This window comes from Arachis ipaensis, chromosome B6, assembly GCF_059453495.1.
Source record: "Arachis ipaensis isolate K30076 ecotype BB chromosome B6, ASM5945349v1, whole genome shotgun sequence".
NCBI lineage: Eukaryota > Viridiplantae > Streptophyta > Magnoliopsida > Fabales > Fabaceae > Arachis > Arachis ipaensis.
Genome location: NC_142441.1, coordinates 76637264 through 76664778, shown reverse-complemented (window position 1 = coordinate 76664778; position 27515 = coordinate 76637264). Strand labels below are relative to the sequence as shown.

At 39.8% G+C, this 27515-nt stretch overlaps 1 non-coding gene across 1 annotated transcript; it reads left to right on the top strand.

The window, feature by feature from the left end:
* The first annotated feature begins 18645 nt into the window (after positions 1 to 18645).
* LOC148561404 (small nucleolar RNA R71) lies at positions 18646 to 18748 on the top strand. The gene has a single exon (XR_015887520.1). It is a non-coding gene; the product is annotated as a small nucleolar RNA R71 (small nucleolar RNA).
* The last annotated feature ends 8767 nt before the right edge of the window (positions 18749 to 27515 follow it).

Below are 27515 nucleotides of genomic sequence, written 5' to 3'. Positions count from 1 at the left end.
TATGCAAAAATAAGTCCATCTTTCATGCATGCATACTACATCATGTACTTTAAATCTATAAGGAAATAAACTACAAAGCTAAAAGGTAAACAGGTGAAATGCAAGTTTAGTCAATTTGTATGATTGTTTGGAATTTGTGATTATTCATGTTTGTCTCAAAGGTTATTTTGTGCTCAACCACTGTTAATGGTGGAATACCAAACTTAGTACCATACATTCACCCTTGATTTTGTTTCTCTATTGATACAATCACATTGGTATGGAATACCAAACTTAATTCCTTGCAATACATAGACATTGAACTAACCATTTATTCTAAGAAGGGTATGAAGGAGCTAACTATGGTTGGGTTGCCTCCCAACAAGCGCTCTTTTATCGTCACTAGCTTGACGGTTGTCCCTTATTAGGGAGGATAGTGATCATAATGCCTTAGCCCTTCCCCTCTCACAGTGAGCTTTCTCCTAGTATCCTTCTTGATGATTTCCACATGTTCAAATGAGAGGATTTTATTCACTGTGTAGTATCTGGAAAAGTGTGGAGATGTTTCCATTAGTTGGTAGGTTAGCATCACTTTATCCCCTGGTATGAAGCCTTTTGGGGAATTTTTTTGTTTCTCCACCCTCTTTGCACTTTCTTCTTGGAGTTCATCTGTTTTTCAGGAGGTGGTTCACGTTTTGGGATCTCAATGTTTGGAAGGTTCTTGTTGAGGACTTCATATGGAGGCTTTGGTTAGAGTTCCTTCTCAATTCTTTGAGCTTATTAAAATACTTCCACTTCTTCCCTTCCTTTCCAGTATGAGCTTGAGTGCATCGAGAGTGACTCATCAAGTGCCTCTTTCAAATTTGGATCTCTGTAATCAATCTTTATATAATCTTTTTCTTGAGTGGAATCTTGCAAATTCTTAAAGACATGGAACACTATATGCTCTTCGTGCACTCTTAGCTTCAATTCTCCTTTTTCAACATCTATTAATGCTCTGCCCGTAGCTAAGAAGGGTCTCCCTAGAATGATGGAAGTGTTGTCATCTTCCTCCATGTCTAGGATGACAAAGTCCGCTGGGAGGAAAAAATTCCCCACCTTTACTAATACATTCTCCACAATCCCAAGTGCTTGCTTGATGGATTTGTCTGTGATTAGCTCGAGGGTTATGTCGATATAGAATTCCTCAATAAAATCCCGTTGAAAATATAGCTCTACCCAACAACAATCCTTGAGTCAAATTTAGAAAGGAATTTGGTTGTCACAAGTTTAACCCCAATAAAAGTAACCGAAGTATTCGAACCTCGGGTCGTCTCACAAGGAATGGGCAAACATGTGCTTCAACATTGGTTAGAAATCTGGGGTTGCAAGTCATGAGCAAGAAATTAAACTAGGAATCTTAACAAGCAAGTAATCTTGGAGTGCAAGAAACTAATTCAAACATCTAAAGCAAGATGTGAGCAATTTTAAACTAACAGAATAACATCCACTATAATTCTATTCTAAAACTAAAAAATCACTATGACTAAGACAAGGCAATTAGGATTTTTGGGTTTTCAAATATGAGTAATAAAAGCAATTCTTGGCTAGACATGGGAATTGGGGTCACTATCATTGTCTAATAACCATATCTTGACAATTATGAGGAACCAAACTCATTAAGTCTACTTCTATACTTGAAGTATGTTAAATGGTTTAGTCAACATCAACCCATAAGGTCCAACCTCACTACTAATTAACCTAGTAGTAGACTAGTGTCAATGGCTATCAAATTGACTACTAAGGGTTCCCAAATCATCAAATCTATTAGACCCAATTACTCAAGTTTACCCAATTCCCTTAGCCTAGGCCAAGAGTAAAGAGAACTACTCCATAATCAAAGGAAACATTTCATCAAACACATGGTAATCATTAATAAAAGACATATTCAAATTGCAATTAAATTGGAACTAACAAGTACCTACTAACAATTATATATCAACATACAATCATTCAAACAACACAATTAATCATAAAAATCATCAATGCAACAATAACAAATCAAGATCCACAAGATTCATAAAATGGGTATAAAGTGACAAACAACAAGGAAACATAAAACTAACACAAGATTTAAACAAAATCATACTAGAGAATTCAAATTAAACAATTAAAACTAGCAATTAACAAGATCAAATTCAAAATTCAACAACGGAAGATCAAATTAAGCTAGATCTAGAGAGAAACAAGGGTTTATCTCTCTAGAAGAACAAAGAAGCAAAATAACTAGCTAAAAATTATGTCTAAGTGTAAAATGATTGATCCCCTCTTCCCCCTAGCATCCTTGGGTCTTTTCCATGTAGAACCAGCTTGAAATTGGGCCTGATAAGCCTCATAAATCGCCAAGCACGATTTCCTTTAACGAGGTCACGTGCAGCTTGCCACGCGTGCGCGCCATGCATGCGTGCGCGCCGATTAATTTTGTGATCCATGCGTGCGTGCCATGAGCGCGTACGCGCTGGTGTGGATTTTCCTAATCTGCGCGGATGCGTCCATCCTTGCGTGCCACTTCCAGCTGTCTTCATCTACGCGTGCGCGCCATGTGCGCGTGCACGCCGGTGCTGAAGTTTCCAAAATCTAAATCTTCATGTTCCTTCCTCTTGTGAATGATTTCTTTCTCTCTTCTAGGCTATCCTTGCGCTATAAATCCTGAAATCACTCAACAAATATATCACGACATCGAATGGTAATACAAGAGGATCAAAATAGAGCAATTTTATGGCAAAAGAAGCATGTTTTTCATCATGAAGCAATATTAGGAAGAGAACACAAAACCATGCAATTCTAGTGAATAAGTGTGAGAAATATTGACAAAACCCCCCAAATTCTACACAATATAAACCACAAAATTGGGCTTTATCAAATCTCCCCACACTTAAACCAAGCATGTCCTCATGCTTAAAATAAAAAGACCAAAGATCATGGTAAGAAAGGGTTTATGAAATGTAAATGACCTAAATAAATGCATGCAACTAAAGTAAAATCATCTATCTACATGGTCAAGGGTAAATCTATCCTCCAAAAACACATATGAGCATACGGGGTGAAAATGCTATGTAGTTCATAAGTCCTACCAAATTGAGCATTACTTTGAAGTGCATATAACTTGCTAGATGAACGCTTGTGAAAGCCGGGAACAAGGAGTTGAGCATCGAACCTTCACCGAAAGTGTATCCGATCTATTCGCTTGAGTGTATAGGGTTCATCACTCAATCCTCTCTTAATCATGCTTTCCAAGATTTGTCTTTCATCTAACAATCAACAATTACTTAATGCATGCTTACAAGTATCATGAGGTCTTATTCATGGGTTGTAATGGGGCTAGGGTGAAGGTAAGGTTGTATATGGTTAAGTGAGCTTAAAATTTGAGTCCTTGATTAACCTAGGATCCCACTAGACACATAGAACAACCTATACAACTATAATACATTACCTAGCTACCCATGGGTTTCACTTTTCGTATACTCATGCATTCTTTTCAATTCACATCCTATATGCATTGTTATTATTACTTTGTCTTGGGGCATTTTTGTCCCCCTTCATTACTTTCTCTTTTTCCATATTTTTGTTTCTTCTATTTTTTTATTTCTTTTTTCTCTCTTACATTCTCATATATACACATATAATTTTTTTCTTTTTGGTCCCCTTTTTCTTGGGGTTTCATGTACAAAAGTTCCAATGCATATGGTTCAATCATTAAATACATGAGTATGCTCCCAAATCCTAGAATTTTCAATTATAATTACAAATACACCTCTTTACATCTACCCAAATTCCCAAGTACACCCTCCCGATTGAATGATACACACCTTCACTTACCTAAGCCAATCAAAGATCCAAATTTATGGACATTCATTATTTTTCGCTTAGGGTTATTGGTGTGCTCTTTTTAAGAACAAAGAAGGTTTATCATAGGCTCAAAATTGGTTAGCAATGATAGATAAAAGGGTTAGGGCCGTTCGGTAAAAGTGACTATTGAAATGATGGCCTCAATCATGCAAATGCATTCATACACAAAATAATGCACACAAGAATGGAAAATAGTAGTTAGAAGATATAACCACACAATAGGCTCAAAGCTTACATGCTTGTGTTCTTAGCTCAATCACTATGTTCCAAAACACATTCTTGAAGCAAGTATTCCGCAAAATATTTTTTTTCAAAATTGGTAGAGTACCCCGAAATTATAGTTTCTTGGGGAAGAAGTCATTATTTTGACCAAGTAACTCTATAGGAACTAACTATCATGCGAGGGATATTTACAAGCAAGACTAACTACACATGCAATGTACTAACAACTAAGCAAAAGTTAAATCCATGGGTGTTGAAAGGAAGAGATTGTTACCTATTGGGATCGGTCGGACGACATCTCCACACTTAGAATTTAGCACAGTCCTCCATGCTACCAACAATGCGCAAAGGATGGTCGGGACCGAAACCTTCACTATCCTCTTCATCAGAGCTCCCATCACTTGGTTTTGATGTGGATGTGAATATTTCGGGTTCCTCCATGCTAGGGGAACACAACGCAGAAGCTTTTTGATGTAAGTGTATCGGCGTTGGTTGCGCTGCTCATATCTATCAATCTTCCGGTATAGATCTTCTATCCTTTGATTCGTGGATCTTTGTCGTGGTGGTGATGATGAGGTGGAAAGAATAGTACATGGGAGGGCTATGTCAAGGCTTGGGTTGTTCATAGGAAGATGTAAGTATTTTCCGCTTGGGACCACATCGCCCTTAGCCGGAACTTTAGCCTTTGTGTCCATGTCTTCCCAAGAAACACCTGCAGCAGCATCTAAATCAGATACCAAAGCTGGAAATGGCAAATTGCCCCAAGCGTGCACTTGTCCCATCGCTTGCTTGACAAGAGGCGAAAAGTTCACCGGTCTCTCCATGAGAACACACCAAACAAGAAAGGCGAGATCCGCCGGGAAGGATGACTTGTGGGTGCTAGGTAGCACATAGTAGGATAGGATTTGGGCCCAAGCTCTAGCTTCTACAATGAGGAAGCGAGTGTCAATGCACTTGGGCCTCATCCTGAGTCGACCATGGGTCCAAAATGCCTCTGGTTCAGCAATGACTCAGAAGATTGAGTCCCAATCAAATCCAAACTTCTCTCGTTGACCTAAGACCTCTTGGTAGCCATCCACGTCACTTGGTACTGGTAAGACATTAAGCACTTACTGAATAGCCTCTTTTGAAACTGAGACTTGCTTCCGACGCACGTATACCGCTTGAAGAAAGGGAAGATGGTAGTTAGTGTAGAATTCTACCACCCATGAGAGGTTGATCTCTTATGGTTTTCTCAGAAGAAAATCCCATCCTCACCGTTCAATGCGGGGTAGAATACAAGGAGCAACCTTGTCCGACGGGGCGAGTAGATGCTCGGCATGATAGTTTCTCCCAACCATGGCGGGGAACACAAGTTCACAGAAGCGGTTGGGGAACCTTGAAGAATCCTTTGCCGATTTGCTCTTCTCATTCTCATCAATAGGAGTGGGTGCCTTCACCTTTTTGGAGAGGGGTTTGGCTCCCAATGAAGAGCGCGCCTTAGAATTTGGCCTTTGGGGTGCCCTCTTTGCGGTTGGTTTCCTTGAAGCTTTCTCCTTGCCTTTCTTGGTGGCCATCCTGAAAAATGAAGGGAAATAGGAAAACATTAAACCCAAATAATTATTTTAACATAAACATGCAAGTGAAAGGTAGTGCCCAAAAGAGGTAGTATAACAAAGTGATCATATAGGTATGGATCACAACACTTCGCATGGGATGCAAGAGGGTGTAAAGCATGCAATATGGCATGAGAAGAATAATCTCAAGCATCCATAACAAAGAGTAAGTCATGTTCAATGAGTATCTAATTAGCAAGCATGCATTCTAAGTAAGAAAAGTGGACTCAATGCACTTAGAAGAGAGCAAGTGAATGAGCAGGAAGCACCAAATTGAAGATACATGATTAAGATAGACTAAAATGGCATTCGTGCATTCGCTCGAACACATGGTGTCCAATTATCAAGCAATGAGCAATTATGAGATACTCAACCAATTAGAAGCCCAAAATGAAATATCAATCATCACACAACATCACTTACTGACAAAGATAATGAAAAACAATCAAGAAGATCTATTAAAGCAAATTAAAATTCAAATTCAACATCCATGGAAAAAACAAGAAGAAGGAAAAAGTAAACAAGCAAAAAGCAAGTAGTATAAACATGCAACTAAAAGAGAAAATAAGTAAATTAACAAGAAAAATGTAACTAGAAGAAGGGATTATGCAAAGAAGGTAATAGAGGATATATGGAAGAAGTAGAACCTTGAAAAGTGTAAAAGAATTAAGGTTGAATTCCTCTTTGTGAAAATGAGAAAGGGATGGAAGAGATGTAGTGCCACCAGAGGTGGTGGTGGTCGCTGGTGAGTAGCTAGAGACGGTGGTGTTGGATTGTGGAAGAAGAAGAAGAGAAGAGAGGTGATGGAGAAAGAAGAAGAAATAAAGAAGAAAGAAGGGGGAGAGGGACAGAACTAGGCGTGCCAGCTTTAAAACTGGTTTGCGCGACCGGCGCGCACGCGCATGGTGCGCTGGCGCATCGGTGAGGGTGGAGCGAGGGACACGTACGCGTCGTTGGCACGTAGGCGTGAAGTTGGTTAGGCTCCTGGCACAGGGTTGGCACAAAGTAGGCCTAAGTCTCAGGTAATTTGTACCAGAGTTGGCATGCAGCACAGGCGCGCGGATGTGCACAGTGCGCGGACGCGTGCCTGTGTGAATTGGCGACTGGCACAGACGCGCACAGTGCCCGAACCCGTCCGTGCGGGCACAGATGAGGCACAAGTATGGCATAGCTCTCTGGTTTTTGTACCAGGGAGTTCATATAGCACCATCAGCGCGCGCGCGTACAGTGCGCTTGCGTGTCGATGGCCAATTTGCAAGGGGCGCGCAGGTGGCACGTACGCTGGCGCGTGGGTGCCTAGCACAAAATGGGCACAAAGTGGGCATGACTCTCGAGTTTTTGGCCCAAGAGTATGAAATGCACCACCAGCGCGCGCGCACAGTGCGCTCGCGCGCGGATGTCCCTTTTCCTTGCTTTTTTTTTTAAACAACATAGAGAGGGCTATTCTAAGACATTCTTGGCAGGTGTTTAAGCAAGTAGTCAAGAGAACACTTCACAAATTCATGCACTATTCAAAACATATCATTCTCTCCACTTCAACAATTTATCCATACCAAAATGATGAAATCTATCTAAATATCCTAGTTATCCAACAAGAAAAATAAAACTAGCATTCCTAAGTAATCAATAACATCAAGAAGTCACAAAATTCAAAAAATTCTAAAGCTAAAAGTAAGAAGGTATACACAAGGAAGATCTTACCACGGTGGGGTGCCTCCCACCCAGCACTTTTCTTTAACGTCCTTAAGTTAGACGGTCAGTCGCTCAAGCTTCTCCTCCTCTAGGTGCATCCGTTAATAGGAACACCTCTAGCTTTTTTAGGAGCTTATAGCCATGGTACTTCTTCACTCTATGTCCATTCACCTTGAAAGTTTCCTCACTTTTAGGATCAAACAATTCCACCACTCCATAGGGCTTTATCTCTTTAACCTTGAAGGGTCCTTCCCATCTAGACCGGAGCTTGCTAGGCATGAATCGAAGCCTCAAGTTGTAGAGGAGAACCTCATCACCTTCTTGAAAATCCTTCTTCCGAATGTGATGGTCATGAAATGCTTTAGTCTTTTCCTTGTAAATCCGAACATTTTCATATGCTTCGTTCCTCAAACACTCGAGCTCCTCTAGCTGTAATTTCCTGGCTACACCCGCCTTGGTTGGATCCATGTTGCACTACTTTACCGTCCAATAGGCTCTATGCTCAATTTCCATCGGAAGGGGGCATGCCTTACCATAGACGATTCGAAAGGGACTCATCCCTAACGGAGTCTTGTAGGCCGTTCTATACGCCCATAGTGCATCTCCTAACCGGAGGCTCCAATCCTTCCTTTGTGGATTGAGCACTTTCTTCAAGATTCTCTTAATCTCCCGGTTGGACACTTCTGCTTGTCCATTGGTCTGTGGGTGATAAGCAGTGGCAACCTTATGCAATACCCTATAGGGCTTGAGCAGTGCCTCTACTTTCCTGTTACAAAAGTGGGATCCTTGGTCGCTCACGATTACTCGTGGCGACCCATAACGGCATACAATGTTATTTCTAATAAAAGAAATGACGGTATTGGCGTCGTCAAGGCAGGTAGGTATTGCTTCTACCCACTATGAAACGTAGTCAACCGCTAACAGGTAGGTATTCGGACGAATGGCAAGCTTCAAGAATGGGTTGAATTTCAGATTCTGGGACACATCTTCGAATTACTTGGTCCGCACCTGACATGCAGGCAGAAGTTGGCTAATTAAGAAATCAATTATAGAGAATGTGTTGAGAGTATAGTTCTTAACCAGCTAAGATCTGCCTTGTCAATTTAGAAAAGTTGTCACAAAATTTAGAAATAAAAAAATACTGGGAGTATGAGTCCCAGGTCGTCTCCCAACGAGTTGTAGGAAAGGGTGCTAACTTATTAATCAGGAATTTTCAAGAGACTTTGAGTTTGGATAATGAGAAATTAAAAAATTATAAACTAAAGCAATAAAACTAAGAATGATTATTAATATTTTAATAAAAAACCTTGACTGGGGGAATGATTAATTGGAAGTTCTATCCTTGTTGGATCTTTTAAGTGTGGTATCAAAAAGGTTGTTGTTTTCACTTAGTTAAGCCTTACTAAATAAAGGAAAGTCAAGTGATTGAGCTAATCCTTATTCGCAAATCCTAGTCCTCTACATTGGGAAGGTTTAGCGTTAGTAAATACAGAACTAGCCAACAACTTTCAATTTAACCAACACTTAAGCCTTCCAACTCAAGTGTCTCCTCTTAATCAACCCCCATGTCAAGTTTGGGAATCTACTCCATTGACATGAATATAATACTCTGAAAAATATAAGAAGAAGACATAATAAATTAAATAAATAAAATAGAGATTAAAAATTAATTAAAAGTAAAAGTAATCCTCTTTATCAACAATCCATGAAAATAATCCAATTGTAACTCTCGATAAAGTAAATAAGGATATGGAAGAGTAAGAGACAAAGTAAACAAACTAGAATAATATCTTCAACAGAGATGATGACTCTTCAATATCCAAAAGCATGAAACAATGAATGTAAAGTGAACCTAGAGAGAAAGTAATCCTCTCTAAATTCAGATTTAAAAGCATGAAAACTATCCTAATATATCCAAAACAGTATGTCTATTGTGTCTAAGATGTGTCTTGAGTCTCTGCATGTTCCCTGACTTTATTCTGTGTTTCTGGGCCGAAAACTGGATCAAAACGCGGGACAAAATCACCCTCAGTATTTTTTGTTAATTCTACAGATCGCGCATCTTACGCGTACGCGTCAGTCACGCATTCGCGTCATTTGGCTGATTTCCTTGTCATCGTCCACGCGTTTGCGTCATTCGTGCAGACTCCAATCCAAGCGTACGCATCAGGTACGCATACACGTTGCTGTGATTTTGTCCATTTCGCGCGCTTGTGTGAGCCATGCGTGAGCGTCGGTGCTCGCTGGTCATCTCCTTAGTTTCTTGTGTTCCTTCCATTTTTGCAAGCTTCCTCTCCATTCTCTAAGCCATTCCTACCCTATGAAGCCTGAAACACTTAACACACGGATCACGGCATCGAATGGTATAAAGGAGAATTAAAATATACTAATTAAAGATCTTTAGGAAACAAGTTTTCAATCATAAAACAATACTAGGAAGGGATTATAAAATCATGCAAATCATATGAATAAGTGGGTAAAGACTTGATGAAACCACTCAGTTAAACACAATGTAAACCATAAAATAGTGGTTTATCAACCTCCCCACACTTAAACATTAGCATGTCCCCATGCTTAGCTTAAGGAGATAAAATAAATGAGTAGGAAAAAGTAAGACTCATGCAATGCAACCTATGTATATGAATGCAACTATATGATTCTGTCTACTTGGTTAAAATAAATAAGTTCTTCAAGACAAAAATAAATCAAACTTCACTAATTCAAACTATATAGTAAAGACAAGTAAACTTGTAAGAAGACAGCTCATGAAAGCAGGGAACATAGAATTAAGCATTGAACCCTTCCTGGTGGTGTATATGCACTCTAGTCTTTCTAGTGTATAGGGTAATCACTCTACTCTTCTCTAATCATGCTTTCTAAACCTTGTTCTTCACCTAACCAATCAACAAATATTTAATGTACCAATGCAAACATCATGAGGTCTTTTTAAGGTTGTAATGGGGCCAAGGTAAAGGTGAGGGTATATATATGGCTAAGTGAGGTATAAATTGAATCCTTGATTATCCTAAGCTCTTACCTATATACACATTCTTTATACTTTAAATTCATGCCTAGCTACCCAAAATTCTCACTTTAGCATTACATACTCATGCATCAACTTTTCTTTTAATTTTTATCACATATGCATTGATCTTTTCATTAATTTAGCTTAGCATTGGGGTAATTTTGTCCCCTTATTTGATTACTTAATTACTTGAATATTTTTGGATTTTTTTCCATAAAAATATTACCAATGCACATGGATTTTCAATTTTTCTAGTTTCACATGAATAGGTACCCAAATTTCCATTATTTTATCATGACACATTCCCTTATTAACGCATGTTCTCACAATCTTCCCATACTCAATTGACACACAATTTCTATCTTAAGCTAAGCAAAGATTCAATTTGGGGTATTACTTGTTTTTCCGCTTAAGAATTGTAATGTGGTAAAATATAGAACAAATGGGATTTAAAAGGCTCAAAGTGGCTGGCAAAGGTAATTGGAAGGGTAGGCTATTTCGGGATAAGTGAGCTAAAACAATTAATGGCCTCAATCATACGCATGCATATAACACATTAAACATTGGACATATAGGATGGAACAAAATAAAGATTACAATCATAGAGAAGTAAACACACAAGAATAATATTTATGGTTAAATAATGTAACCATGTAATTAGGCTCAAATCTCACAGGTTGTGTATTCTTAGCTTTTTAAACTATGTTCCAAATACAACTTCTAACAAATTTAACACAAAAATTTTGATTTAAATCAGTGAAATTTTTTTCAAAAATAGGGTCTTAAAAAGAAACTTATTAATTTTTCAACCAAATAGAACATGCATGCAAATAGCCTATTTCTATGCAATCTATCATATTCTAACAAAAGAAAAACTAAATAAATATCCTATTTTATTGGTGTTAAGGAAGACAAATTACCTTCGGAAGTCAGGTACTGACCGACCTCCCCACACTTAAAGCTTTGCACCGTCCTCGATGCCATCAGTCAGGAACAAAGGGGGGCTGGTAGTAGCATCTCCACCATTGGGACCGTCATGGCTAGCTGTGCTGGTAAATGAAGTTGGAGTCTGGAGTGTCTGGGTTTTCTTTGGGTCTGTGGTAACCAATAATCCACTCTTTGAGGTATGTAAATCGGCACTTTTTACGGCGCTCTCTTTGCTTTCCTTTCTGCTCAAGCCGGTCTAGCTTTTGAATTATCTATAGGAGTAGCTGATTTGTTGAAGGTGCTTTTGATGTGGTAGGAGAGGGAATATCTTTGGTTGGTTTTGTTCTCCGGTTGATAGTGGCTGCTGAAGGTCTGATATATTTCCCGTTAGGGACATACTGATCATCTCGTGGAATCATGGCTTTCGTGCCTCTAGCTCTATAGGAGACTCCGGCTGCTGAGACTAGATCTGAAACCAAGGCAGGGAAAGGTAAGTTACCTAAAATTTGTACATGTCCCAGAGCATTTCGGATGTGTCTTGGTAAGTTTAAAGGCTGGTCTGTAAGGATACACCAGAGTAAAACAGTCATGTCTGCAGTGAAGGAGGACTCGTGAGTGCTCGGAAAGGCGTAATGGGACATGATCTGTGCCCATACTCGAGCTTCCAAGGTGAGTGCTGAAGCCAATATGCCCTTAGGTCGGGACCGATGGTATCTGTAGATCCATATGCTGCCAGGTTGTGCTATAACTCTGAGAATGGCGTCCTAGTCAAATTGGTATATATGGCATTTGAATGAGGCTTCTTGGAATGCGTCCAATCCTTCTGGTGCAGGGCGAAGATCTAGAGCTTTTTGAATGGCCTCTTTAGTTATGGGAACTTGCTTCTGATGGACATAGACAGACTGTATAGTTGGCATGTGAAAATTGGAGTAGAATTCAACTACCCATGAAAGATTAACCTGTCGTGGCTATCTCCGTAGGAATCCCTATTGTCTTCGTTCAATTCGCAGTTCAACAAATTCAACAATGTTGGTCGGGAGGATGAGAAGGTGCTCATTGTTATAGTTTCTCTTAGCCAGAATGGGGAACATCTGCTCACAATAGCGGTTAGGGAACCGCGCAGTGTCCTTTACTGGAAAGGCTTTCTCTTTCTCATCTACCTTGATGATCCTCTTGATTCTCTTTGTTGAGGGCTTTACCGCTGTTGAAGATGGCTCTGCCATTAGTGCTCTTTTTGTTCCTTTCCTTGCTGGTGGTTTGGGAGTAGCTTTCTCTTTACTCTTTTTGGTGGCCATCCTAAAAGGGAAAAGGTAAGTACTTTTAAAACTTTAAGGGTTAGAGCAAGGAAGAGGACATGATACGTGATAATCAATGCACAATAAAGAAGGATGTTGTTAACACATGGTCATGACAACATGTGAAAATTTCATCAATGGAAATATAACAAGTGCATTTGATGGCTATTTAATGCAAGATGTTTATTGGCTTGCCGGCAAAGGCATGAGTAGCATAGATCAAGCATTAAATATCCAAGTTAGATTATCAACTCTTTCAAACTAACAACCTGTTTGTATTGACAATTATATTTAATCAATGAAATATAAAAGGGATTTTGTGAAAAACAGGCATTAGAGTTGTAGAATAAAGTATATAAATATGCACAATGTCGTACAGGCTTTTTCACAAACACTTAGCATGCATGGTAAATATTTTATTGAAAGTATTAAATTGAACATGCAAGCAACCCTTTAAGAAGTAATATTAATTGTCAAATAATTCCACAATAATCCACAAGTAAAATATAGAAGACAATAATCACCTAATTAAATTCTGAACACCAATTAAAGGAATAAAAAGAAAAGAAGGAAAAGGAAAATATAGATAATTAAAGTAAGAAAAACAAAAAGAAAACATAAATAAAAATAATAAAGGAAAAGTAAAAAGTAAGGAAAGAAAGAAAAGAACATTGATAATGGATGTGAAAAATAAGGGAGGAGGAAGTAAAAAGTAAGAAAGAATAAAGAAGGAAGAATAGAGAAGAAAGAAATAAGAATGGAAAAGAAAAGATTTATATTTGGGGAAGAAAAGATAAGATAACTGGGCAGATCAGGATAAGCTGTGCGTCGATGTGACGCGGACGCATGGGGCATGCGATCGTGTGGTGTCTGATAATTTTCAGGTGACGTGGACGAGTGGGATCGCGTGACCTGATTTGTGCTATTGGCGCGAGTGCAGCCTCGCGTACGCACATCTTTCTGTTTGAAACTCATTTTGCCAAAAAATTGGGTGACGCGTGCGCGTGGGTGACGCAGTCGCGTGAATGGCCATATTTTATAAAACGACGCGGACGCATGGGCACGCGTTCGCATGATAGGGCTTGTACTTCTAGCACCATTCCAGCCCCACTCCATCATAACTCTCTGCCATACACCCATTTACGTCGATTTTGCAGGGCCATGCGTTCGCGTGGGTGACGAGTACGCGTGGGAGGCTGTTTTTCAAAATGACACAAACGCGTCATTTGACGGGGTCACGTGGGCATGTTTGTGCCTCAGGGATGCCTCCAGCCATTCTTTCGCGTGACTTTCTGTTTAATTCTCTTTTCTTCTAAATGCACATATGACGCGGACGCATCAGCGACGCTTGTGCGTCGCGTGCATTTTTTTTATATGCAGAATGCAAATGCAAATGCAAATGCAGGGTATATGCAGCTATATGCAAAGATTATGAGAAAAGTCATTAACAAAAATAAAATAGAAAAAAATAAAATAAAACTAAGACTGAAACGGAATAATCATACCATGGTGGGTTGTCTCCTATCTAGCACTTTGCTTTTACGTCCTTAAGTTGGACGGTCTTCAGGCTCATTCTGCTTTTATCGGTGGGTCTTCTAAGAGGAAAACCTCTAGTTCTTTGTGATCCTTCATCTTCTCACCATGATAAATCTTTAGGCGATGTCTATTGACCTTGATGAATTTAGAGCTAGAAGGATGACGCAGGTGAAAAACTCCGTATGGTTCTACCTTTTCTACTCTGTATGGCCCTTCCCATCTTGATCTCAGTTTACCTGGCATAAGATTCAGTCTGGGGTTATAAAGGAGAACTAACTCCCCTGGTCTGAACTCTCTCCTTTTTATGTGCTTGTCATGGACAGCCTTTATCTTTTCTTTGTATTGCCTGGAGTTGTCATATGCTTCTAGGTGAAGATTCTCCAATTCTTCTAGTTGCAGCTTCCTTTCAGCACCAGCTTCTTCAAAATTCATATTGCATTCCCTTACAGCCCAGAAAGCCTTGTGTTCCACCTCCACTGGAAGGTGGCAAGCCTTTCCGTACACTAAGCGGAAGGGGCTCATCCCAATGGGTGTCTTGTACGCTGTTCTATATGCCAGAGTGCATCTTGTAGCTTTGCACTCCAGTCTTTCCTATGAGGTCTTACTATCTTCTCCAGAATGCGTTTAATCTCCCCGTTAGATACTTTTGCTTGTCCATTGGTTTGAGGATGATAAGCTGTTGCTACTTTATGAACTATCCCATGCTTCTTCAGTAATCCTGTTAGTCTCCTGTTACAAAAGTGAGTGCCTTGATCACCCACGATTGCTCGTGGTGACCCAAAGCGACAGATAATATGGTTTCTAACAAAGGAAACAACAGTGTTAGCATCATCAGTACGGGTAGGAATTGCTTCCACCCATTTAGAAACATAATCTACAACTAACAGTATCTAAAGGTAACCATTAGAGTTTGGAAATGGACCCATGAAGTCAATGCCCCAAACATAAAAAATTTCACAGAAAAGCATAATCTGTTAAGGCATCTCATCCCTCTTGGATATATTACCAAATCTTTGGCATGGGGAACAAGATTTACAAAATTCAGCAGCGTCTTTAAAAAGAGTAGGCCACCAGAATCCACAGTCTAGAATTTTTCTAGCTGTTCTTTAAGGGCCAAAATGTCCTCCACTCTAAGATGAGTGGCAGGCCTCTAAAATGGACTAGAATTCTAATTGTGGTACACACCTTCTAATTACCTGGTCAGTACCATACCTCCACAAATATGGATCATCCCATATAAAATATTTAGACTCGCTTTTCAGCTTGTCCCTTTAGACGCATAAGCAATTACAAAAGGGTCTTTACCTTCGCGCTGAGCCAGCGCCGCTCCTACTGTGTGGTTGGAGGCATCGCACATAATTTTAAATTGCTGGCTCCAGTCTGGTCCTCTCACAATCGGAGCTTCAGTCAGGGCGATCTTCAGCTTATCAAAAGCTTTCATGCAATCCTCACTGAACTCGAATTTAATATCTTTCTGCAGCAGTCTGGATAAAGGTAATGCTACCTTACTGAAGTCCTTAATGAATCTCCTGTAAAAACCTGCGTGGCCAAGGAACAAACGGACTTCCCTCATGGAGGAGGGATAAGGTAAACTAGAAATGATATCTACCTTTGCTGGATCCACAGAAATACCAGTATTAGATACAACATGTCCTAGTACAATTCCTTGTTTTACCATAAAGTGACATTTTTCAAAATTCAATACAAGGTTTGTACTAACACATCTGTCTAATAGTCTAGATAAACTATCCAAACAAAGGCTAAATAAATCACCATATACGCTAAAATCATCCATAAAAACTTCCATACAGTTCTCAATAAGATCTGAAAAGATGCTCATCATGCATCTTTGGAAAGTAGCAGGTGCATTACATAAGCCAAAGGGCATTCTTTTGTATGCATACGTTCGAAACGTTCGAAAGGGACATGTAAAAGTAGTCTTCTCCTGATCTTCAGGAGCTATATGAATTTCAAAGTAGCCTATATAACCATCTAAAATCCAGTAATGGGATTTACCTGACAGGCGATCAAGCATCTGATTAATGAATGGCAAGGGGTAATGATCCTTGCGAGTGGCTTGGTTGAGACGCCTATAGTCAATGCAAACTCTCCATGAATTCTGCACTCTGGTTGTTAGGAGCTCTCCATGTTCATTCTTTATTGTTGTGACTCCAGACTTTTTGGGCACCACTTATACTGGACTGACCCATTCACTATTTGAGATGGGGTAAATAATATCTGCTTCAAGTAGCCTGGTTACTTCTTTCTTGACAACTTCCAAGATGGTGGGATTCAATCTTCTTTCGGGTTGACGGACAGGCTTTTCTTCCTCTTCTAAGAATATTCTGTGTTCACAAACTTGAGGGCTGATTCTTACTATATCCGCCAAGCTCCATCCAATTGCTCTCTTATATTTCTCAGCACACTGAGCAGTTTCTCTTCTTGTTGAGAAGTGAGTTCCCTTGCAATGATAACTGGGAACTTCTGATTATCCTCAAGGTAAGCATACTTGAGGTGTGAAGGAAGGGGCTTTAATTCCAATTTCTGCTCATGGCTAGGCTTTGGATCATCCTAGGCTAGTGATAATGGTAAAGTGTCTTCATTATGTTCAGAGGGTGTCCCCACACTTGGACCTTGCTCCATGTACTTCTCTTCTAATTCTTCTTGGTGAACTTCGGCTACAGTTTCATCAATGATGTCGCACTGGAAGATAGAATGATCTTCTGGAGGGTGCTTCATAGCTTTATTTAAACTAAAACTCACTGTTCTACCATCTATCTCAAAGGAGTAAGTTCCTGAGAATGCATCTAGCTTGAACTTCGAAGTTTTCAGGAATGGTCTTCTAAGCAGGATTGATGATGGTCTTCCTGAGTCATTAGGGGGCACTTCCAGGATATAGAAGTCAATGGGAAATGTGAGCTCCTTAATGCTCACTAATACATCTTCAGTAATTCCAACTACTGTAATAATGCTTTTATCTGCTAACACAAAACGAGCTGCCGACCTTTTTAAGGGAGGGAGCCTTAGAGTATCATATATAGACAATGGCATTATACTAACACATGCTCCTAAGTCACACATGCAATCAGAAAATATTACACCTCCAATGGTACAGTTAACTATGCATGGGCCTGGATCACTATATTTTTCAGGTATACCTCCCATTAAAGCAAATATAGAACTACCTAAAGGAATAGTTTCTAATTCATTAATTTTATCTTTATCTATGCATAAATCTTTCAGAAACTTTGCATATTTAGGTACCTGCTGAATAACATCAAAAAGGGGAACAATTACCTCAATCTTTTTGAATATTTCTACCATTTTGGGATCAAGTTCCATATGCTTCTTGGATTTCTTTGCAATGTGCGGGAATGGGATAGGAATGGTGTCTTTTGCAGTTTCAGCTTCCTTTGGTTCTCCATTCCTTGGTTGAACTGCTTCTTCTTCAACTATGTCTTGTACGTCCTCTTCCTCTTCAACATCTTCCACTTCCACCACATTCTTAGCTGAGGCTATGGTTCCTCTCTTGCAATGTGGTTCTGGACCTCAAAGTGCTAGCATTGATGCCACCCTTGGGATTAGGTAAGGGTTGAGAAATAATTCCACTAGAGCTTAAAAGTTGGTTAATGGAATTAGGTAATGAATCTATCGTGGAGGCGAGAGCTTGTAAAGTGGCATTCAGACCATTTAAAGTAGAGTTTTACTGCGTCTGCATGTCTTGTTGTCCTTGTACAACAGAACGAAGCATCTCGTCATTTGATGAGGAAGTAGGATAAGTGATCTGTGGTACTCGTTGTTGGTTATGCTAGGCTCCTTGTGATTATCTTAAGTGAAGAGCTCTGTAAGGTTGGTTCTGATTCTGTTGTCTGTTGTTGTTATTCCACCTCTGGTTTCCTTGGTTGTCTCTGCCTCCTCTGTTATAGTTGTCCCTCCAGCCATGGTTGGAATTATCTCTCCAACCCTAGTTAGAGTTGTCCTGCCATCCTTGGTTATAGTTTCCACCTTGGTTGTAATTGCCGCCTTGTTGATTGTATCCTTGATTTGGGCGGTCATAGAAGTTATGAGTAGCTGCCACAGTATTATCTTCTTGTTGGAGCTGTGGGTATTCATCAGTATAATGACTATAATCAGCACATATGCCACATACTCTTTGAGGTACTAACTTTGGCTTTGCTGTGGTGGGGAAGGCTGAGCTTGTTGTTGTTGGCTCAATTGTAATTGCTTCAGTAGGTTGGTCATTTCACATATACTCTGTGTAAGAGTAGAAGTCTTAGTGCTAGAAGAAACTTTTGTAATAGCTTTTGAGTGGGTGCTTCTGTGCCTGTGATTCCTGGTGGACTCAGCTAAGTCGTTGATCAGTTGCCATGCTTCATCTGCGGTCTTGTACTTCTTCAGAAAACTATTACTAGCACCATCTAGTGTAGTTTTATCCCGAGGCTTCATGCCTTGAGTGAAATAGCTGATCAACACTAGCTTGTCAATCATGTGATGGGGCATGCGTCTACAAGATTCTTAAAATGCTCTCAGTATTCATAGAGAGTTTCTAATTCACCTTGAACAATACATGAGATCTCTTTTCTTAGTCTGCCTATAACTTTAGCTGGAAAATATTTTTCCAGAAATTCTCTCCTGAGCATATCCCAGTTGGTAACAGTCGCTTCAGGTTGGGAGTAGTACCACTCCCTCGCCTTTCCTTCAAGAGAAAATGGGAAGAAGGCAGTTAACAATATAGAAGTTTCATTCGCACCATGACGCCTAATAGTAGAACAGGCTGTCTGAAAATCTCTGAGGTGCTTGATGGGCTCCTGAGCGGGTAAGCCATGAAACTTGGGCATTAAGTTGATTAGTGTAGTCTTAAGTTCAAAATCTGCAGCCAGAGTTGGATGATGCACTTGATACGGCTGCATTGTAAAATCTGGGACTCCAACTTCCTGGAAAGTAATCCTCCTAGGTGCTGCCATGTTACCTGCACGTGAATTAGCTAAATCAGTAGTAAAGGAGCTTGTTTTGCTCTCGGGTAGCGGTTCAGATTCGCCCTCAGATGAGACTGGTGAATCGATAACAATCACTTTACCACCCTCAGAGGCTAACCGACGTCGAGCTCGCCTAATACGTGAAAGAGTTCTTTCAATTTCAGGATCAAACGCGGCTAAGCTTGGATCAGGCAGTGAATGCGTCATTCAATGAGAAAAACATATAGCTCATGGTAATAAAATAAAAATAAAATACGCAAATAAAATAAAAATATGTACACTAATTAATAATTCAGCACACAATTGCAACTCCCCGGCAACGGTGCCAAAAACTGACGAGCAGGCAGAAGTCTGCTAATTAAGAAATCAATTATAGAGAATGCATTGAGAGTATAGTTCTTAACCAGCTAAGATCCACCTTGTCAATTTAGAAAAGTTGTCACGAAATTTAGAAATAAAAAAATACTGGGAGTATGGGTCCCAAGTCATCTCCCAACGAGTTGCAGGAAAGGGTGCTAACTTATTAATCAGGAATTTTCAAGAGAGTTTGAGTGTGGATAATGAGCAATTAAATAATTATAAATTAAAGCAATAAAACTAAGAATGATTATTAATATTTTAATAAAAAACCTTGACTGGGGGAATGATTAATTGGAAGTTCTATCCTTATTAAATAAAGGAAAGTCAAGTGATTGAGCTAATCCTTATTTGCAAATCCTAGTCCTCTCCCTTGGGAAAGTCTAGCGTTAGTAAATACAGAACTAGCCAACAACTTCCAATTTAACGAACACTTACGCCTTCCAACTCAAGTGTTTCCTCTTAATCAACCCCCATGTCAAGTTTGGGAATCTACTCCATTGACAAGAATATAATACTCTGAAAAATATAAGAAGAAGACATAATAAATTAAATAAAATAAAATAGAGATTGAAAATTAATTAAAAGTAAAAGTAATCCTCTTTATCAACAATCCATGAAAATAATCCAATTGTAACTCTAGATAAAGTAAATAAGGATATGGAAGAGTAAGAGACAAAGTAAACAAACTAGAATAATATCTTCAACGTAGATGATGACTCTTCAATATCCAAAAGCATGAAACAATGAATGTAAAGTGAACCTAGAGGGAAAGTAATCCTCTCTAAATTCAGATCCAAAAACCTAAAAACTATCCTAATGTATCTAAAACTGTATGTCTATTATGTCTAAGATGTGTGTTGAGTCTCTGCATGTTCCCTAGCTTTATTCTGTGTTTCTGGGCCAAAAACTGGGCTAAAACGCGGCCCAAAATCGACCCCAGCATTTTCTGTTAATTCTGCAAATCGCCCCCAGCGTTTTCTGTTAATTTGGCTGATTTCCTTGTCACGCGTCGTCCACGCGTTCGCGTCATTCGTGCAGACTCCAATCCGCGCGTACGCATCAGGCACGCGTACGCGTCGCTGTGATTTTGTCCATTCCGCGCGCTCGCGTGAGCCATGCGTGCGCGTCGGTGCTCGCTGGTCATCTCCTTAGTTTCTTGTGTTCCTTCCATTTTTGCAAGCTTCCTCTCCATTCTCTAAGCCATTCCTGCCCTATGAAGCCTGAAACACTTAACACACGGATCACGGCATCGAATGTTATAAAGGAGAATTAAAATATACTAATTAAAGATATTTAGGAAGCAAGTTTTCAATCATAAAACAATACTAGGAAGGGATTATAAAATCATGCAAATCATATGAATAAGTGGGTAAAGACTTGATGAAACCACTCAATTAAACACAATGTAAACCATAAAATAGTGGTTTATCAGCGCCCCTCTTCCACAAGTGAGGGTCATCCCAAATATAGTATTTGGAATCACTCCTCAACTTGTCCCTTTATTTTTTAGAAAAGTTTGGAGGGAAGATTTTTGAAACCAAGTAGTTCGCCATTGCAGCAAACCAGGGAAAACTAACCGACACAGCATGCAAACTATCCAATGGGAATGAGTCATTGATCGGAAATGGGTCAAACTTCAAATTCTCAAGGCGGCTTAAATGATCTGCAACCAAGTTTTGAGATCCACTCCAGTCCCTAATCCAACGTATGGGTCTAGGTTTTGACTCATTCTTTGTCAATAAGTACTTTAAAGCTGCATGATCCGTGTATACCACTATCTTGGACCCTAGCAAATAAGATTTGAATTTATCTAAAGCATGAATAATAGCTAGGAGTTCCTTTTCCGTAGTGGTATAGTTGGATTGTGCTGCATCTAGTGTCTTAGAAGAGTAAGCAATGACATAAGGGAGTTTACCATCGCGCTGTGCAAGTGCGGCACCTACAGCATGGTTTGACACATCGCACATTATCTCAAATGGTAGCGTCCAGTTGGGGCCTCACAGAATCGGTGCTGTGGTAAGAACTCTCCTTAACTCTTCAAACGCTTTCACACATGTACTGTCAAACTCAAAGTCCACATCTTTTTGGAGTAGGGGCGACAATGGCAAGGCAATCTTGCTGAAATCTTTAAGAAAGCGCCTATAGAATCCTGCATGCCCTAAAAACGAGCGGACCTCCCTCACAGATGAGGGGTGAAGTAAAGTGGTGATAACATCGACCTTGGCCGGGTCTACAGAAATGCCTTCACTAGATACCACATGTCCTAACACTATGCCTTGTCTTACCAAAAAGTGACATTTTTCAAAATTCAAGACAAGGTTAGCGTCAACACATCTAGCTAAGACCTTGGCTAAGTTTTCTAAGCAACAATCAAATGAAGTTCCATAAACACTGAAGTCATCCATAAAGACTTCCAGACAATTCTCCATTGGATCGGAAAAGACACTGGTCATATACCGCTGAAAAGTAGTAGGTGCATTACATAGTCCAAATGGCATCCTTTTGTAGGCAAAGGTGCCAAAAGGGCAAGTGAATGTGGTATTTTCCTAATCTTCAGGAGCAATGTGAATCTGGAAGTAACCAGTGAATCCATCAAGAAAGCAATAATGGGATTTACCCGCCAAACGGTCCAACATCTAACCGATAAAGGGCAAAGGGCAGTGGTCCTTTCTTGTAGTGGCGTTCAATCTTCTATAATCAATGCACACTAGCCATGCATTTTGTACCCTCTTGGTGACCACTTCACCATCATCCTTTTTAACCGCAGTGATGCCCGATTTATTCGGAACAACTTGGACCGGGCTCACCTAGTCACTGTCATAAACTGGGTATATGATACCCGCATCAAGTAGTCTAGTGACCTCCTTCTTTACCACATCAAGGACCGGCCTAGCTCCCTCTTGGAGAAATATACGATGCATGCACTTGCGAGGGTCAATCCCCACAATATCAGCTAGGCTCCAGCAAATTGCCTTCATGTACTTTCTTAGGACATCTAGGAGCTTCCCTTCTTCCTCACTAGAAAGCTCACTAGCAATAATGACCGGAAACTTTTGGTTGTCCCCTAAGAAATCATACTTCAAATAAGATGAAAGAGGTTTCAATTCACTCTTTCCCTCAAGCTGAGTGATGACCGGATATTTTATACGCTTTTTAGGGTTAATTTCATATAGATTTTAGTATATTTTAGTTAGTTTTTAGTTTAGTCTCATTAGTTTCTAGGAAAAATTCATATTTCTGGACTTTACTATGACTTTGTGTGTTTTTCTGTGATTTCAGGTATTTTCTGGCTGAAATTGAGGGAGCTGAGCAAAAATCTGATTCAGGCTGAAAAAGGACTGCTGATGCTGTTGGATTCTGACCTCTCTGCACTCAAAATGGAATTTATGGAGCTACATGAGTCCAAATGGCGCGCTTCCAATTGCGTTGGAAAGTAGACATCCAGGGCTTTCCAGCAATATATAATAGTCTATACTTTGCTCAGGGATAGACGACGTAAACTGGTGTTTAATGCCAGTTCTATGCTGCTGTCTGGCGTCCAGCGCCAGAAACAAGTTACAAGGTGGAGTTCAACGCCAGAAACAGGTTACAACCTGGCGTTGAACGCCCAAAACAGACCAGGCACGTGAGAAGCTTTAGTCTCAGCCCCAGCACACACCAAGTGGGCCCTAGAAGTGGATTTCTGCACTATCTGTCATAGTCTACTCATTTTCTATAAACCTAGGTTACCAATTTAGTATTTAAACAACTTTTAGAGATTTATTTTGTATCTAATGACATTTTAGATCTGAATTTTGTACTCTTTGACGGCATGAGTCTCTAAACTCCATTGTTGCGGGTGAGGAGCTCTGCTGTGTCCTGATGAATTAATGCAAGTAATTCTGTTTTCCATTCAAATATGTGTGTTCTTATCTAAGATATCTATTCGCGCCTAACTATGGAGAAGGTGATGATCAGTGACACTGATCACCTTCCTCACTCCATGAATGTGTGTCTGACAATCACCTCCGTTCTACATCAGATTGAATGAATATCTCTTAGATTCCTTAATCAGAATCTCTGTGGTATAAGCTAGATTGATGGCAGCATTCATGAGAATCCGGAAAGTCTAAACCTTGTCTGTGGTATTCCAAGTAGGATCCTGGGATTGAATGGCTGTGACGAACTTCAAACTCACGAGTGCTGGGCGTAGTGACAACCGCAAAAGGATAGTAATTCCTATTCCGGTATGATTGAGAACCTGCAGATGATTAGCCGTGCAGTGACAGCACATTTGGACCCTTTTCACTGGAAGGATGGATGGTAGCCATTGACAACGGTGATCCACCTACACACAGCTTGCCATAGGAGGACGTGCATGAGTGAATCAGAAAACATAGGAAAGCAGAATTTCAGAAGATAAAGCATCTCCAAAACTCCAACATATTCTCCATTATTGCATACAAGTATAATTTGTGTTCTGCCCTTTTTCTCCTTGCAATCATATTTGATAAGTGAATTATTTTATTGTCTTCCTGACTAAGAGGTATAAGATAACCATAGATTGCTTCAAGCCAACAAAATCCGTGGGATCGACCCTTACTCACGTAAGGTATTACTTGGACGACCCAGTGCACTTGCTGGTTAGTTGTGCGAAATTACATTGTGAAGTAATTTTCGTGCACCAAGTTTTTGGCGCCGTTGCCGGGGATTGTTCGTGTTTGAACAACTGAAGGTTTATTTTGTTTCTTAGATTAGGAAAATTTTTCTTTTTAGTTTAGAGTCTCTTATTATTGTTCTTGGTTAAAAATATCCTTCTTCAAAACAAGTGTTACATTTACTGTCCAATTGGCTAGAGCGTTGGTCTAAGTCCGTGGCAGTTTGGTATACTTTTTTTAAAATCTTTTTCAAAAATAATAATTTCTCTATTAAACTCTGTGCCAAACTTTAAGTTTGGTGTTTCCTTGTTGATTTTTCTTTGTTTTTCGAAAATTTTAGCTTGGTTTTCTAAAAATTTTAAGTTTGGTGTTCTTCCTTCATGTTCTTGTGTTCTTGTGAGTCTTCAAAGTGTTCTTGAGTTTTCCTTGTGTCTTGATCTTAAAATTTTTAAGTTTGGTGTTCCTTGGTGTTTTCCCTCCAAAATTTTCGAAAACTAGGAGCATTAGATCTAAAAATTTTAAATCTTGTGCTATTTTATTGTTTTTCTCTCTCCTCACTAAATTCAAAAATATCTTTTCTCTCTAATTCTAAAACAAATTTTCGAAAATTATTTTTAAAAATTCAGATTTTTTTTCAAAATTTAAAATCTTTTCCAAATCATATCTTTTTCAAAACTCCCTTACCACTTTCTCCCCCCTCATTTTTTCGAAAATCTTCACCTATTTTTATTTATTTTATTTTAATTTATTTTATTTTCGAAATAAATAAATAAATAAATAAATAAAAATAAAATTTTTTTTATCATCTCCCTTTCTCCATCATGGATCTAAGTGGAAATGAACAGTCCAGGAGGACTCTGGGGTCATATGCTAACCCCTCTACTGCTTCATATGGGAGTAGTATCTGCATACCTTCCATTGGAGTCAGTAGCTTCGAGTTGAATCCTCAGCTCATTGTCATGGTGCAGCAAAGTTGCCAGTATTCCGGTCTTCCACAAGAAGAACATACAGAGTTTCTGGCACAATTTTTATAAATTGCTGACACAGTACATGATAAGGAAATAGATCAGGATGTCTACAGACTATTACTGTTTCCATTTGCTGTAAAAGATCAAGCTAAGAGGTGGTTAAATAACCAACCTAAGGCCAGCATAAGGACATGGAAACAACTGACAGAAAAATTCCTGAATCAATACTTTCCCCCAAACGGATGACACAGCTAAGGCTGGACATCCAAGGCTTTAAACAAGGAGATAAGAAATCTCTTTATGATGCCTGGGAAAGATACAGAGAGATGCTACAAAAATGCCCCTCAGAAATGTTTTCAGAGTGGGTTCAGTTAGACATCTTCTATTATGGGCTTGCAGAAGGAGCTCAGATGTCTCTAGATTACTCAGTTGGTGGATCTATCCACATGAGAAAGACAATTGAAGAGGCTCAAAAGCTCATTGATACAGTTGCCAGGAATCAGCATCTGTATCTAAGCAGTGACCCTTCCATGAAAGAAGAGGTTAAAACAGTAACTGCTGAACTCAGCCCTGTAAAACAAGCTGCTGAATTCAATCAGCAATCGGACTTTCTAACAAAGCAATTAGCCGAATTCAAGGATAAACTACAAGAGACAAGGATGGCTAATATAAATATGGAAGAACAATTGAAGCAAACAAAGCAGCAGCTGTCAAGACAAATAATAGAAGAATGCCAAGCAGTTCAATTAAGAAGTGGGAAAACATTAAATACCCCACCTCAAGGCAGCAAAGAGTTAAGGAATGAGCAAACCACCCAAAATTCACCTGAGGACAGTAAGAGCCCAGGGAAAAGTAATTCTAGCGTTAAAACGCCAGCAATCTGGTGGAAGGCTGGCGCTGAACGCCCAGACCATGCCCAAGACTGGCGTTGAACGCCAGTAACAAGCAAAGACTGGCGTTCAACGCCAGAAACAAGCAAGGATCTGGCGTTGAACGCCCAAAATGGGCAAGATCTGGCGCTAAACGCCCAAAATGGGCACAGTTCTGGCATTCAGACGCCAGGAACAGACAAGGAGTTGGCGTCTCACATCACTCCAGCTTCTAACTCGGGCACTCAATTGCCAGTGAGGGATCAGACACACACAAGTGCTGATGACAACCCCTCTGAAAAGGCTTCTCCAGCCACTTCTATAGGCAATAAACCTATAGCAACTAAGGTTGAGGAATATAAAGCCAAGATACCTTATCCTCAAAAACTCCGGAAAGAGGAATAGGATAAGCAATTTGCTCGCTTTGTAGATTATCTTAGGACTCTTGAAATAAAGATTCCATTTGCAGAGGCACTTGAGCAAATACCTTCTTATGCCAAGTTCATGAAAGAGATCTTGAGTCATAAAAAGGATTGGAGAGAAACAGAAAGAGTTCTCCTCACTGAAGAATGCAGTGCAGTCATTCTAAAAAGCTCTGCTGAAAAGCTTAAAGACCCTGGGAATTTTCTGATACCATGCATATTAGAAGGTAACTGCACCAAGACAGCTTTGTGCGATCTTGGGGCAAGCATCAACCTAATACCTGCATCCACTGTCAGAAAGCTTGGCTTAACTGTAGAAGTTAAACCAACCCGGATATGTCTCCAACTTGCTGATGGCTCCATTAAATACCCATCAGGCGTGATTGAAGACATAATTGTCAGAGTTGGGCCATTCGCCTTTCCCACTGACTTTGTAGTGCTGGAAATGGAGGAGCACAAGAGTGCTACTCTCATTCTAGGAAGACCCTTCCTAGCAACTGGACGAACCCTCATTGATGTCCAATAGGGGGAAATAACCCTGAGAGTCAATGATGATGAGTTTAACTTGAATGCTGTCAAAGCCATGCAGCATCCAGACACACCAAAAGAATGCATGAAAGTTGATCTTATCGACTCTTTGGTAGAAGAGATCAACATGGCTGAGAGTCTCGAATCAGAGTTGGAAGACATCTTTAAAGATGTTCAGCCTGATTTGGAGGATTCAGAGGAGATTAAAGAGCCTCTGAAATTTTCTCTGGAAGAGGAAAAACCTCCTAAACCCGAGCTCAAACCATTACCACCATCCCTGAAATATGTATTTCTGGGAAAAGGTGATACTTTTCCAGTGATCATAAGCTCTGCTTTAAACCCACAGGAAGAGGAAGCACTTATTCAAGTGCTAAGGACACACAAGACAGCTCTTGGGTGGTCCATAGGTGACCTTAAGGGCATAAGCCCAGCTAGATGCATGCACAAAATCTTATTGGAGGATAATGCTAAACCAGTGGTTCAACCACAGAGGCGGCTAAATCCAGCCATGAAGGAAGTGGTGCAGAAAGAGGTCACCAAATTACTAGAGGCTGGGATACTTTATCCTATTTCTGATAGCCCCTGGGTGAGCCCTG